General features: G+C 39.1%; 1 protein-coding gene across 1 annotated transcript in view; it reads right to left on the minus strand.

Moving 5' to 3' along the window:
* WDR27 (WD repeat domain 27) overlaps positions 1 to 9,725 on the minus strand; it is a 184,579-nt gene that overhangs the window by 49,710 nt on the left and 125,144 nt on the right.

Here is a 9,725-nt window from a genome sequence, read left to right on the forward strand (position 1 = left end):
CGTTACCCAGGATGCATACCCAGATGTCCTCTCCCCGTGCACCCTGGTAACCTTGCTGCCAGAACTAGTGGGTCACCATTAGCTTCCCTATCGTTCATTTCAACTTACTTCCTAATATTTGTAGTAGTGCATCGTTTTAAGAACATTACAAAAGACAGGGAGAAGAGAAAGTCACCTGGACGTTGTGAGAATTCTACCTCAGAAGCAGTTTCAAGGCAGTTAAGAGTGTGAATTATTACCTCTTGCTGCGTAACAAATTACCCTAAAGCTTAGTGGCTTAAGACAGCAGACACTCGTTATCTCACAGTTTCTGTGTGTCAGGAATCTATACGGAGTTTATCTGGACACCCCCTGTTTAAGGTCGTTTGTGAGGTTATGGTCAAACACCCAGCCCGGGCTGTGGTCTCATCTGAAAGCCTGACCAGGAAGGCATCCACCTGCACCGTGTTCCTGGTGAGCTCCAGGTCCTCGTGGATGGTTGGAACGAGGGCTTTGCTTCCTTGCCAAGCCTCACGGGCTCTGTAAGACTGCTTCCAGTGTGGACACTTGCTTCCCCCAGAGTGAGCTGAGAGAGCAAAAGACAGAGCTAGGAAGGGAGGCCCCCAGGAAGGAGTTACAGTCTTTTTAAAATCAAACACTGAAAGCGGCATCTCATCAACTCTCTTCTACCACATCCCGTTAAAGCCACCCTCAGCTGGGAGAAGACTGCCCAGAGGCAGGGCCACTGGGGTCCGTCCCCGAGGATGGCTTCACTGGGTCGCCTGTCTTTCTGGTTGGTCACAGGCAGTGAGCCCATGGAGAGACAGGAAGGTACTTTCTCTCATTTTTCAGGTACTGCTGCCAGGACATAAAACTGGAGTCTCCCAGGAAGAAGACCAGAGCCTTGGTTGACCTCCCCACTCATCACCATTGCTCCTATTAGCTATTAACCAGGACCAGCTAGTAACCAGAACCAAAATGTCCTGGTATTAGACTGTCCATTGTTTGAAAAAGTTAACTTGCAAAATTGTTCTGGCTTCTGTTGCGTTTGTTGTGATGTTGGATATAAAGGTTTTCGTTGGAACTTGTTAAACAGACCAAACTTTAAGACACTCGCACTTCTGTCCTGAGTGTTCTTTGAACTAAATGTTCCTTCTAAAGAGTAAATAGAGCTGCAGTTACATACACAGGCCATGCGTGTGTTTACTCTGGGACGAGCGCAGAGCAACGGTTAAAAGCACCCGCATAGTGCAGGGCTGAGTCTTGCTTTTATTTGCTCCCATGCAGTCACATAGCAGAGAAACCCCAAACACGGGGAAGGCGTGTTTGACTCCGGTGTGACGGCAGATGCAGGAGGGTACACGCCCTCAGACATCCTGTGGCATTAATTCAAGCAGAGAGCAAGTCTGTGTAACATTTCCATCTAGCCAGAATAGACACCACAGTTGATATGAATACAGTGAAATTATAGTAATCTCATGGAACAGAGAGAAAAATTAAAATGGTGACAACTCCATTGGATAAGGTCCTTTGATGTGTACATTCTTTCCCAAATCCAGGAATTTTAACATCACGAGTAGCTGTTAGTGAACAAATCGCTCATCCCTGTGTTTTCTACCCTATAGCAAAGGCAACAGCAAATCCACGGCATGCTCACCATCAATATCCTTACCATGCAGATGAGGACAGACACTTGAAGATATTTCCCAGGGCATCAGTTGGTAACTGGTGGGACTGGGACTTGAACCCACGAAATCAGACTCCAGAACTTTGGCTCCTGATTTGTTATGATATGCTGCCTCTGTCAGGACAGGTCCACGATCCATACATTTGCTGAATTAACAAATTCATGAATGTTTCCATGAAAGGATGGATCTAGATTTTTGTAACAAAATTGGATTGAAATTGTGGGGCACTGGCTTTTTCCTTTGGAAGGTTCTTATCGTAACAAATCGTGCCTACAGTGAAAAGCTACTTTGTGTTCTTTTTTTTAGTCAACACAAAATCATGGCAGTGCCGTTTCTAGTGGGGACAAAAGAAAGGAAAAAGCACAGCCACTACTGTGCGCGGGTTTTGTGTGCAGAGGCAGCCCCTTTACCTTCCTCCTTTATCCGGTTTCAGAAACGTGGCAAGGTGTGAGGTTACCAGTCACCTCCTAAGACTTCTGGTGCTGGAAGCGAGACCCTCGCTCTGGCTGAGTTATGCGCTGGAAAAATCTGGTCTCCTTGTGTGTTTTCCATGTGGTTTCCTGCAGTCTCTCTGTTCCAACGCTGGGAAGGCCAGCGTGTCTCCCTGGCGGCTCTGAAGATTTTATAAAGTGGAAAATATTTTGCTTCCTTGGATTGTCAAATGAGAAAGAATGAAAGACACTGCTATCCTGTTTGCTGCTCCTTTATTTTTCTGCACGTGGTGATCTCTTAGATCGATGTGAATTTAGGGGCTTTAAAGTTTGCGTCTGACCATGTAACAAATGAAATGCGTGTGCGTTTCTTTAATATTTTAAGTAAAACAGCTCCTCATCTTTATTAGAGTGATAATTTCTCTGCCTTCTGTTACGGTCCCCAAATGTTGAGTGTCTTTTAGTAGAAGTAAGACATAGAAAAAATTAAATTAATGCTTCTCCCTACAGAAAAATAGAAGGACTGAGAGTCGTTGAGGAACTGAAGCCAGGCGTGATCACTGCCACTTCGGGCTGGGCGCTGCACACCTCTTCACCAAATCCTCTCACAAGCCAGAGCTCTGTGAATATCGACACTTTTCATTTTTATCTCAAATTGTTCAACAACACATCTAAGAGCTGCTAATAAAATGGTGGATGCAATGATCCTGACCAATGATCTGCTAAAACTCGAGGCTGGGATGCAACTTTCATCCTTTTCGGCTGTTTTCCCACTGAACTGAAACTTGGCAGGGTTACTAACACTGCCCTGAAATTCTTTGCTTTGTCATGCTCAGTTTTATTTTGTGTAATTTACCTTTTGACCATTCATAGTACACTTTTCTTTTTCCAGAGGTCACTCACATGTTTGTTTAGCCCATTTGGCTTGACAGTTTGCAACGATGAAAACAGAAATGAAAGGTAGTAAAGGAAATGGAAAATTAATTCAGGTTTTGGCTTAGTTTTTATTCATATTATTTTACTTTGAGGAGTGCATACTGCTTCAAAAGGTTTGATTTGACAAATAAGTTGCAATTCCTTTGCCAGATGAGAGCAAACAATGTAGAATGTGACAGATCAAGACAGCTGGGAAGGAAAATTCTACTAAATGTGATTTTGCAAGAGACATGCTTCAAAATTAGAATTTATTTTCTGGGGAACTTGAGCAAGCTTAAATAAGAAGTAGTAAAGGACTTGAAACTCTGTCCCTGCCCACCCAGCCTTAAGACACTTTGTTCAAGTCATATTTATTTTTATAACCCCAAATACTTCCTGGTAAAGGGAACTTAGGTCCAAGCCCCAATGTAAGTGAACACACGAGCAATTTACTAGGAAAGGTGAGCACACAACACTGAAGATAACTCAGCCCCTAAAGCTGGGGTCTTGAAATTGATCTATGATGGAGGAGGCAAGAATACACAAAGGGAAAGACAGTCTCTTCAATAAGTGGTGCTGGGAAAACTGGACAGACTTTTACATGAAAAAGAACGAGGTTAGAACACTTCTCATACCACCTACAAAAATAAACTCAAAATGGATTAAAGACCTAAATGTAAGACCAGAAACCATAAAACTCCTAGAAGAAAACATAGGCAGAACATTCTTTGACATAAATTGTAGCAATATTTTGGGACTCTGTCTCCTAAGGCCAATGAAATAAAAGCAAAAATAAACATATGAAACCCAATTAAACATAAAGGATTTTGCATAACAAAAGAAACCGCTGACAAAAATGAAAAGACAACCTACTGAATGGGAGAAAATGTTTGAAAATAGTATGACAAATAAGGAGTTAATATTCAAAATATAAACAGCTCATACAATTCAATATTGAAAAATCAAACAACCCAATAAAAAATGGGCAGAATACCTGAATAGACATTTTTCTAAAGAAGTCATGCAGATGTCCAACAGGCACACGAAAAGATGCTCAACATCACTAATCGTCAGCTAAAGGCAAAACCACGAAGTGGTACCACCTCACACCTGTCAGAATGGCTACCATAAAAAAGATCACAAATGACAAAAGTTGGCGAGGATGTGGAGAAAAGGGAGCCCTTGTGCACTGCTGGTGGAAATGTAAATTGGGGCAGCCACCATGGAAAATGGTGTGGAGATTCCTCAAAAAAGTAACAACAGAACTATCATGTGATCCAATAATTCCACTCCTGGGTATATATCCAAAGGATGAAAACACTAATTGGAGAAAAATACATGCACCTCAGTGTTCATAGCAGCATTATTTACAACAGCCAAGACATGGAAGCAACCCAAGTGTCCATCAACAGATGACTGGATAAAAAAGATGTGGTATATATATACAATGGAATACTACTCAGCCATAAAAAAGAATGAAATGTTGTCATTTGCAACAACATGGATGGACCTGGAGAGTATTATGCTTAGTGAAACAAGTCAGTCAGAGAAAGACAAATGTTCTGTGTTATCACTTAAATGTGAAATCTAAAAAATAAAATGAATGAATATAGCAAAACAGAAATTCACAGATACATAGGACAAACTAGTGGTTACCAATCAGGGGAGGGGAGCAGGAGGGGCAAGATGGGAAGATAGAATTAAGAGATATAAACTACTATGTATAAAGTGAATAAGCAACAAGGATATGTCATGCACCACAGGGAATATAGCCATCGTTTTATAACAACTTTAAATGGAGTACAGTCTACAAAAATACTGAACCATTATGTTGTACACCTGAGTATAACATCATAAATCAACTATACTTCAAATAAATAAATAAATAAATAAATGTTAGTATTTTGACTCAAATTAATTGGGTCCAAGGGACTCTGGCTTTTGCAATGAGCTGACATTTTGTTCTGAGACAGCAGACAAGGCTTGTCATCATCTCAGAGGAAGAAATGGGTTTTCAATGATTCACCTCTAAGCACAAGATTCAGTGTAGGCCTTTTCCCCAAGGTATTCTCTAGGGAGTTCCTAGAGAACTTCTAATCTATTCTCACTTTGCTAAGCATCTTTATTGTAATGTGGGCAGTTTATTGTGTATCAATTTTCTGATTTTTTAACCCTAGTTTATTCTAGTTTTGATGCCACAGCTGGGGGTGGTGGGGGCCTTGGAAACTGCACTCTGTTCCTCCAGTTTCTAAGATAAATAGGGACAGACTAGATTGTCAAATTCCAGGGTTCGCATCAGAAGCAAGTTACTAGGTTCAGGTAGTGATTGTCAGAATGTGTTCCATGGAGACTGATTCTGCATGATCTTAACACATTTCTTGAAAATAACTGGTCCGATTGCCAAATGTGGGTAGAAAATGCTGGTTTAAGAATAACAACAAAAACATATGAATTCATTTGGGAAAGAGTTTTCAGAGCTTTACCATGAAACTCTTCAGTCTAAGCCCCAGAAAAGGTGAGCGTGTGCAGCCTGGAATGCTTTATCTCTTGGCGCATCTGAAGGGAATACACAAAAGCCCTGGTAATCTGCACATTTATTGACTGGCCTTAACCCCTAGCAAGTGGATGAGGCTGCTATGGGACTGACCCAAAGTCTTTTTTGTTTCTAATTACTTAATAACTCTTCATCACACACAGAGGGGGAAAGGAACCGGTCATGGGAAGGTTTGTTGGGAGGGGTGCTCATGAGAGATAATCATTTAAAATGGGATTCCCTGAGCCATAACCCAAGGTTTCCAAGACCTCACTCACTGTCAGATCTGAAATGGCCAAAAATTAGATGATAAGCTAGTACTAGTTTTCTGATGAGTCCAGCAAACAACTTTATGGTAATACCTTGAACTAAATGCCATCCCAGCCGCACCACCTCTCCTGTTAAACAGCTGTGCAGGGGCAGGCAGCCCCGAGGGGACGCAGAACAAAACAAGACACAGGACCATCGGTGCTTGTCCAGAGAACCAGGCATGGAGTCTTTTGGCTCCAGATGTCAATGTTCTGAAGGAGAACAAAGTCAGAACAGGGCAGACACAATACTGTGCTGTCCACCCGGGGGCCTAATGGAGAGCAGAGCAGTGATGATCGAGCCAAATGAGCATGAACCAGGTGAACTGATGAGTAAGGCGGGACGTGGGTGCAACGTGGATTCCTGACATGGAATGCAGGCACCTGTGATGGATCTTTGCACGGCCCCTGGCCAGCTCACATGGGCGTGCCCCGTGCCTGAGAGTTTCTGACACTGAGCAGATACACTAGCCAAGCTTCCAGAAAGTCGTGCTGCAACTGTATTTCCAAAGAAGAGGGGAAGAAACGCAGTTTGCTCTGTTCCCAATCACAAGAAATCTTCCTTTTCTTTTTGGAATTTTGAATTCTCCAAATGTGTACTGGGCTGATATAATTTTTAACTTTTTAAAAAAATATGAATGGTCCTGGACAAGACTAAATAATTAAGTCAAAAGTAGACCACATGACATTACCCATTTGAGTTTTATGTTTAAAGGGCTTGTGACGATCTACAGTAATTCCCAAACCTGGCTTTTTATGTTTGTTCATTTGTTTGTTTGTTTGAATATATAGCAAATCATGGTTTACTAAACACTTTCATTTAATGATCTATCTAGAGCTATAGAGCAAACACACAAAGACAGAAAAGAAAGTATTCTAGTATCATAAAGGAGACCATTAAGCTCAAAGAGTCTAGTGTGCACCAGACCACTCACTGCTCCTTTTTCTATCCTGTAGAACTCTGCTTCAAGGATGCCAAAGTAAATAAATCTCCAAATTTTCTAAAATTTGAATTTAATATTATTTAATTAAATACATATTACTCAGAACTTTAAGACACTATTGTAATTAAAGTTGTTTATCAGTGGTATATGAGGAAGATTACATTTAAGTAAATACAGCCTTTTAATTATTAACAAATATTTAAAATACATCCTTGGTGTTTATTTATTCTCTTAGCTTTAGCTACAATTTTCTCTTAACCTAAACTTTCTACATAAATTGAGTGCATTTATCCTTTTTCTTTTTATCTTATGAACTATTCCCAGAAGATAAAATATAATTTATAGAATTAAGGCATCAGTACTTGAACTGTCCCATACCACTAGGGCAATTTTCTGTATAAAGCATTTCAACTCATTTTATTCATAACAAGAAATGTCACAGCTTTCTAAAAGAAATTCTTCAATTGCATGCCTCACATTCATATAGTATTTGGCTGAAGCAGCCAGAAAATTATACTGACTCATCATCAGTTCTATTCCCACATAAACAGCAGATTAAAAAATATTATAAACCAAACCGACCTAACAGACACACCCAGAAGAACGTTCCTCTTGGCAGCAGAAGAATACACATCCTTCTCAAATGCACATAGAATATTCTCTAGGATAGAGGTCGCAAAACAATCTTAACAAATTTAATAAGATTAAATCATTTCAAGTATCTTTTCCAACCACAAGGAATAAAAATAAAGGAAAATGGGAAAACTCACAAGTACATGGAAATTAAACAACATACTCCTGAACAACCATTGAATCAAAGAACAAGTCAAAAAGGAAATTACAAAATATCTTGAAATAAACAAAAGTGAATGTCCAACTGACAAAAACATGGGATACAGCAAAAGCAGTACTAATAGGGAAGTTTTTAAGGTAAATGCTTACATTTAAAAGAAGGAAGATCTTGAATAAATAACCTATCTTTATACCTCAAAGAAGAAGGAACACATACAAATTCATTTCCTAAGACCAGCATTACCCTGTTGCAAAAGTTGGACAATGACACCACAAGTAAACTACAGGCCAATATCCATGATGAACATTGATGCAAAAATCCTCACCAAAATATTAGCAGAATCAAATTCAATAGCGCAGTAAAACAATCACACACCATGATCAAGTGAAATTTATTCCTAGAATGCAAGGATGGTTCAACATCTGCAAATCAATGAACATGACCCACCACATTAACAGAATGAATTTCACATAAGCATCTCAATAGATGGAGAAAAAGCACTTGACAAAATTTAATATCCTTTCATAATTAAAAACTCTCAACAAATCAAAAATAGAAGGAATTTACCTTAACATAATAAAGGACACATATAAAAACCCCACAGCTAACATCGAACTCAATGGTGACAAACTGAAAGGTTTTCCTTTAAGATCAAGGCTAGGATGCCCACTCTCACCACATACATTTTAGACATAGTCCTGGAAGTCCTAGCCAGAGCAATTAGGTAAGAAAAAGAAATAAAAGGCATCCAAGTCAGAAAGGAAGAAGTAAACTTATCTGCATTTATATATAGCATGATCTTATATGTAGAAAACTAAAAGACTCCACACACACACACAAAAAACCTGTTATAACTAATAAATGAATTCAGCATAGTTGCAGGATAAAAAATCAGCATACATAATCAGTTGCATTCTATACACCAACAATAAACTAGCTAAAAGGAAATTAAGGAAACAATTCTATTAGCAATAGCTTCAAAAAGAATAAAATATTTAGAATCAAATTAAGCAAGGAAATGAAAGACTTACACACTGAAAACTATAAAACATTGATGAAAGAAATCAATGCAGACACAAATAAATGGAAATACATCCCATTTTCATGGATTGGAAGAATTAATATTGTTAAAATGTCTGTACAACCCAAGGTAATCTACAAATTCAATGAAATCCCGATCACAATCCCAATGACATTTTAACAGAAATAGAACAAATAATCCTATAATTCATATGAAACCACAAAAGACCCCAAATAGCCAAGGCAAACTTGAGCAAATAGATCAAAGGTGGAGGCATCAAACTTCCTGAATTTAAATATATTTCAAAGCCACAGTAATCAAAACAGTATGGTACTGACATAAAAATGGGTATACAGACCAGTAACCACGAATGGAGAGCTTGGAAATAAACCCAAGCATATACAGTCAAGTCACATTCAGTAAAGGTGCCAAGAAGACACAATGGAGAAAGGTGAGCCTCTCCAATATATGGTGATGTGAAAACTGGAAATCCACAAACAAAAGAATGAAATTAAGACCCTTAGCTTACATCACACAAAAAACTAACTCAAAATAGACTTAAATGTAAGACCTAAAACTGTAAAACTCTTAGGAGGAAATATAAAGGAAGAGTTCTTCAGATCACCCTAATATTCTTTATTAGATACAACAACAAATCACAGGCAACAAAAAGCAAAATAAACAAGTGAGATTCTGTCAAACTTCTGCACAGCACAGGAAACCACCAACAAAATGAAAAGACAACTTAACAGGATGGGAGAAAATATTTGCAAACCATGTATTTGATAAAAGGTTAATATCTAAAATATACAGGGAACACACACAGCACAATAGCAAAAAAGCACTAATGAATAAGTGAGCAAAGGATTGACAACTAGATGTTTCTGGAAAAAAAAAAAAGATCAACAGGCTTAAGAGAAGGTGCTCAACATGACTGACCAACAGGGAAGCACAAATCAAAGCCACAAGGAGAGACCCCTTCACTCCAGTTAGGACGGCTGTTACTAAAGAAAAGCAAAGGAAACTGACAAGTGCTGTGGGGTATGTGGAGACTGGGAACCTGCACATTGTTGGTGGGGATGTCAGTCCATGCAGCCATGATAGAAAACAGTA

The sequence above is a fragment of the Camelus ferus genome, chromosome 8, assembly GCF_009834535.1.
Source record: "Camelus ferus isolate YT-003-E chromosome 8, BCGSAC_Cfer_1.0, whole genome shotgun sequence".
Classification (NCBI taxonomy): domain Eukaryota; kingdom Metazoa; phylum Chordata; class Mammalia; order Artiodactyla; family Camelidae; genus Camelus; species Camelus ferus.